Raw genomic sequence first — 6719 nt, forward strand, 5'->3', positions numbered from 1 at the left:
CATGCTCTTTTCATATACATTTTCTCAATTATTGAAGTCTCACTCACGTAGCTATCATCCAGCAATGCAAATTAGTAGCAGTAACGTGGGTTGGCAATTTCTTTATAAGCATTGACAAACACAGATCTAGTCGTAAGAAAACGAAGATGTTCACACACATCCCAATCTACTTCACTACTATCATTTTATCACTATCAATCATCTTAATGATTTTCAAAGTGTCTGATGGTTCGCCAGTTTCGTCGACACCAATATCCTGCAATGAAAGTAGCTATGCGGAGTGCCAGGTTGTCAATGAAGAGCAGGAGTTCATGCTGATGATGGATACAGAAGGAGAACGGCGGATTCTAGGTGCAAAATCATACATCACATATCCGGTTCTAGAACCTGGAAAACCTTACGGTAACGGTGCAGGACGCTATGCAAAAAATAACTTTCGTACATGCAAAATCTACGAAATGTGCAGAATACACTAAGATCAGGAGGTTTTAATTTGGTTCTTATCTTTCGTTTGAAAAAGTTATCTGTGTATCCATTAATTTGGTATGTATTAGTAACGTTTAACCATGTTTTTTTTGTTTTTTTCTTGAACAACTGAATATTTTATTAAAAAAGTTAGCAAAGCGCTGCCACATATAATCACAAAGAAATGGAAATAATGGGGTTTGAAATCTATGCAATCTGATTAATAGAAAGTTTTGTATTTCTAAAACAACCAATTGTAGGAGTAATCGATCAAACTATCAATTGATCAAACTATCAATCAACATGCTCATTTTCATCTCTTGACCACTAAAAATAATACCATTGCTAAAATTTAAAAGCAACCAGCACGTAATCAATCGTTTTGATTGTACTTTTCTTAATAACAGTCAAACAAAGAGAGCCGATCCAAGTAACATATTCAGTTTTTGCAAAATTAGGAATACAAACATTGCACCATCTTAAAAAAATCCAAAGATTACCAACCACTTAGCGAATTGGCACTAATTGAAAAGATGAAATATATCTTTCATATCAACGTTGCAAATAGAAAAAAACCAAAGAAGGGGCACCTACACCTTTATAAACCAATTTCATATGAATTGGCAACCTGTTTAAACCACATCTCCGATAAAAAAATATTTACTTTACGAGGAACATATTTATTTCATCCAATGGAATGATAACCATCTAGAATAGAGATATCATCAATGACTCTGAAACCATGAACTCATCAAAACTGCCAACATCTCACACCCATTTATCTCTACAATCCGAAAAAACAAAGTGAGTTATAATGGTCTTTAATTCTAGCAGAATTGAAAAAAGCATACCCCATCCACTAGGAGAGACCAATTTTAATTCCAGTCAACCCCATTTCATCTTTGATTAGTGTAACAATCTTTATCAATCTCGAATATAAAAAGTCTAGAAAACCACACCACCAAAGGACTATCACCAATCTACTGATCTTTCCAAAGAGAAGTACTCATCACCAATCCACTGATCTTTCTAAAGAGAAGTACTCATTCCACTACCAAGTTTTCGAATAATAGCATCCCTTGAGATTATCTTGTTGTCATGAAGTTGATAGATTGTACCAATGATCAAACGGCTAAACTCTTATTTTTAGAACTGAACCATCATTCTCACGATAACTACTTTGTCTCCCATGCAAAGACTTTACCACTTTAACTCTTATTGATTCACAATCAACTAAAAAATGTCACTTCCATTTAAGTAACAAAGCTTTGTTAAAAGCTTCCAACGAACCAATATCCAAACCACCTTTTTGATTATTGGCTAAAATAAACTCCCATTTAAATTCAATTTACGATAATTTTCATCATCTCCCCAGTAAAACCTACCTGCTCTAAGCTTTTCAAGATATTTTTTTACCACACTTGGCATGCGAAAAAAGAGACATTTAAAAGAATCCTAAAGAACCCAACACCAACTTCAATAACATAACACACCCCCTATGGAATGTAATTGAATTTGCCAAGAAGGAAGTTTCTTTTGAAACTTATCTATAATTACCTTCCAAGAATTAAACGTGACATATAGGCATTAACCGGGAGACCAAATAAGTAAATGGTAATCTCACACTTTTACAACCAGTAATTAATGAAAATTGAGCAACACCCTTCTTTCCCAACTTACAACTACAAATATTAATGTAAACCTTAAATTTAGGCTCTATTTTCATTCAAAATTGTTTTCCAAATTATAGTATATGTTGAAATCTCGGAAACTATTAATTTCAAATTTCAAAAGTTTCGGATATTTTTATGAACCAATACACTTTCAAGCATGATATCTTCTATTTTATGTTTAAATGATATTTCAATTGATTACCTGCTAATTTTCATCATATTGACTTGTATATATATTTCAAACCATTTTAATAATCGATTTACACAAACACTATGTCATAATTCCCACGTAGAAAATAAATCTCTAAATATTATTAAAAGAGAAACCTTATGACATCATCTAAAACAATCTGGATCGTTGATTGTGTTTTCTTTAAAGGTTTTACACTCTTAGATCAATTTGCTTACGTCACCTTGATCAAACAAGAAGTCAATCTGTTATATTAAGAAATTAAATATAGGAATTGAATGAAAATGATACTTGAATTCTTTCCGAACTTACAACTACAAAAATTGTTACTTATTAATGTAAACCTTAAATTTAGGCTCTATTTCCATTCAAAATTGCTTTCCAAATACATTATATGTTGAAATCTCGGAAACTATTAATTTCAAATTTCAAAAGTTTCGGATATTTTTATGAACCGATACACTTTTCAAGCATGATATCTTCTATTTTAAGTTTAAATGAGATTTCAATTGATTACCTGCTAATTTTCATCATATTGACTTGTATATATATATTTCAAACCTTTTTAATAATCGATTTACACAAACATTATGTCATAATTCTCATGTAGAAAACAAATGCAAAAAAACTTCAACCTTCCCATCAGTCTGATTAGTCGAATAAATGTATGTATTTCTTTCTTAAATCATTTTAATCTGTAAGTTTGATATTGTTTTCAAAATTATATGGTTTTACTCATTCGTATGGTACTTTGTTGAATAGTTATAATTTGGATGTATAATGTAGTTTTTGAAAAAAAAATTGATGTTTTGTTCGGTTCTTGGTTCCATCTTTTTAATCGGTAACTATGATCATATTTTCGAAAACAGTAAACTCAATGTTAAAATTGGATGTTATATATAATGAAATTATGATGTTATATGTGTGTATACCTTTGTAAAAAATCAATAGACAAGACAAGAGATGAAATGACGTAATATAAAAGACGGGTTGTACAAAAGACATGAACGCCCTCATTAGAAAGTTTTTTTATGTCTTCGGTAGTAACAAAATAAGAATCAGAAATATACCTTCTCAACAATTGATGTGAGCTTTAAAGTTAAATATAAGCATGTTGTGAAAGATGAAAATAGGCTCCCGTATTCTTTTTTCAAAAAGAATCGCTACCATACATGGGCAGGTAAGAATGCACGGTATAATAGAAGTGTGCACTCAATTAGAGTCACCATTTGACCCTGAAATACCTAAAACGCCCCTCAGAACCTTCTGAAAAAAAAAAATCAGGTATACTCAAGGACCAAAAATGTAATCTACTCTAAACTTAAGTAAAAAAAACAAAAAAAGAAAAGAAAAATATAAATTTTGTTGTTATTGTATATGTTTTTTAGTTTTGGTTCAAAGGCAAAATGGTGATTTAAAAAAAAAAAAACCTAATAGCTAGGCTGTTAACTTAGGCAATCATAAAAGTTTTATGAAACAGTGAAACAAGATCCAAAAACTACAACCTGATTCTTTTAGGGACCAAAACCAAAAAAATCAACTAAACACAAGGACCAAATATGTAAATCACTAAAAATAAATGAAAAAACTTTTGTTTATACTGATTCCCCCCCCCCCCCCCCCTTTTTGAGGTCATGGTAGTAGATTGAGCTTCATCACTTCTGCCTCTAATTTGCTCTTTGCTTTATAGTAAGGAATGTTATTTACTACCACTGGATCATTTCTTGCACGTTCAGAATCCATTGATATAATCTCTGTTGTATTTCAAATTCAATAACAAAATTGTAATTAATTAATTTCTCATTAAAATTAATAAATTATAAATTTATCTCACTTCCTGCTCATCCAAGTTTTCTCATTGTTATAGCGTCATGAAGCTGATCATATCGCATATTTTTCTAAATAAGAAACACTAATATCAACAAAAGAAGTTATTTAATTTCGTAATAAAGTTGAATTAAAAAATAAGTAAATAAATAAATAAGAAATAGAAGAACCTTGTATTACCATCATATTTTATGTTTGACCTCATCACCATATTTAAATCCTCCCATAATTTGAGGCATTGTGATTAACCAAAATGCAACAATACTTGGAACTTTCATGCTATCAATAATATGCTGAAACACAAAAGTAGATGTTTTGAAGTGAGATAATTGTTACAAGAGGAAAAGGGGTAGAATCGTAATTGGTATTTACCTCATAAGGGTTTTTTTGTTTTTTTCATTATGTTCTAAGTTTTGCATTGAGGCTCGATAATTTGCAAAGTGAATAAAACTAAAGGGGTGTTTCTTTTTTCCTTCATTTAACTCTATAGTGAATGACTATATGGATAAAGTGTTCTATACATAAAGATTGTAGATAAAGATGGAAAATAAAACGCAATGGATTATTAGAAATCACAGAAAATAAAAACCAAACCTAGGAACCAACATCGAACAAAAACCCTACTTTCTTTACTTCAAAAAAAATCAACATACCTACACATACTCAAAACTGTAGAAAGAATTTCACAAAAAAAAAATGTTATTTCATAAAAAATGAGCTTGAAAAAAAAGATGGTGGTAAACCGAAGAAGGCATATCAAAATCAACAAAAAAAAAAAAACGAAGATATAAACATAAATGATGGACCTGATAAATGATTTCTGCCATATTATTCCTAAAATAAAAAAGAAGCCGTCAATGAATCTTAACATTGTCGATGATAGTGACAATAACTTAGATTAAGGAAAAAAAGATTTGATATTAGAGATGAAGTGGAGGGAGATGATTAGCTTCGTTGCAGGTTTATTGGTTATAGTTTCTTTATATTTAATATTTTGGGGTTTTATGTGATTCATTTTGAAGGAACATAAATAAGTTGCTATTTTTTGAAATAAACAGTTGTACTTCGCAATATAGCCATAAAATAACAATGTATTTTGAAAGTACATTGTTAAATGTTGGATTATACTTGTGTAGACCCATTTTCACACATGGTTGGTTATATATTGTTGTTTTCCGTGTCACAAGTAAAAAATGTTTGAAGGTACTTATATGTGACAAACAAGGTCATGGAACTAATAAAACAAAAAATGTTGTCTATAAAGAGGTCCTTTAATGCTATATATATTTACCTATTTTAGTGTAATTTCTACACATTTCAATAATACCAATAACCCTACTTTTTTTATAATTATTTTGTAATATCTACGTAAATTTGCATTTTATTTATGTCTTCCCCGCGTTTAACGTGGGTCATAATCTAGTTTCATATGAATTGGCAACCTGTTTAAACCACATCTCCGATAAAAAATATTTACTTTACGAGGAACATATTTATTTCATCCAATGGAATGATAACCATCTAGAATAGAGATATCATCAATGAGTCTACGGGCCTCTGAAACCATGAACTCATCAAAACTGCCAACATCTCACACCCATTTATCTCTACAATCCGAAAAAACAAAGTGAGTTATAATGGTCTTTAATTCAAGCAGAATTGAAAAAAGCATACCCCATCCACTAGGAGAGACCAATTCTAATTCTAGTCAACCCCATTTCATCTTTGATTAGTGTAACAATCTTTATCAATCTCGAATATAAAAAGTCTAGAAAACCACACCACCAAAGGACTATCACCTATCCACTGATCTTTCCAAAGAGAAGTACTCGTTCCACTACCAAGTTTTCGAATAATAGCATCCATTGAGATTATCTTATTGTCATGAAGTTGATAGATCGTACCAATGATCAAACGGCTAAACTCTTATTTTTAGAACTGAACCATCATTCTCACGATAACTACTTTGTCTCCCATGCAAAGACTTTACCACTTTAACCCTTATTGATTCACAATCAACTAAAAAATGTCACTTCCATTTAAGTAACAAAGCTTTGTTAAAAGCTTCCAACGAACCAATATCCAAACCACCTTTTTGATTATTGGCTAAAATAAACTCCCATTTAAATTCAATTTACGATAATTTTCATCATCTCCCCAGTAAAACCTACCTACTCTAAGCTTTTCAAGATATTTGTTTACCACACTTGGCATGCGAAAAAAGAGACATTTAAAGATTCCTAAAGAACCCAACACCAACTTCAATAACATAACACACCCCCTATGGAAAGTAATTGAATTTGCCAAGAAGGAAGTTTCTTTTGAAACTTATCTATAATTACCTTCCAAGAATTAAACGTGACATATAGGCATTAACCGAGAGACCAAATAAGTAAATGGTAATCTCACACTTTTACAACCAGTAATTAATGAAAATTGAGCAACACCCTTCTAAAAGACACTAATACAAAAAATATTAGATTTCAAATGATTAATTAGAAATCCAAAAACCATATAAAATCATCGTAAAGCACCAATCAAATTCTCAATATTATCACGAGATC

Source organism: Lactuca serriola, chromosome 4 (genome assembly GCF_051521515.1).
Source record: "Lactuca serriola cultivar US96UC23 chromosome 4, Lser_US96UC23_V15, whole genome shotgun sequence".
Classification (NCBI taxonomy): Eukaryota; Viridiplantae; Streptophyta; class Magnoliopsida; order Asterales; family Asteraceae; genus Lactuca; species Lactuca serriola.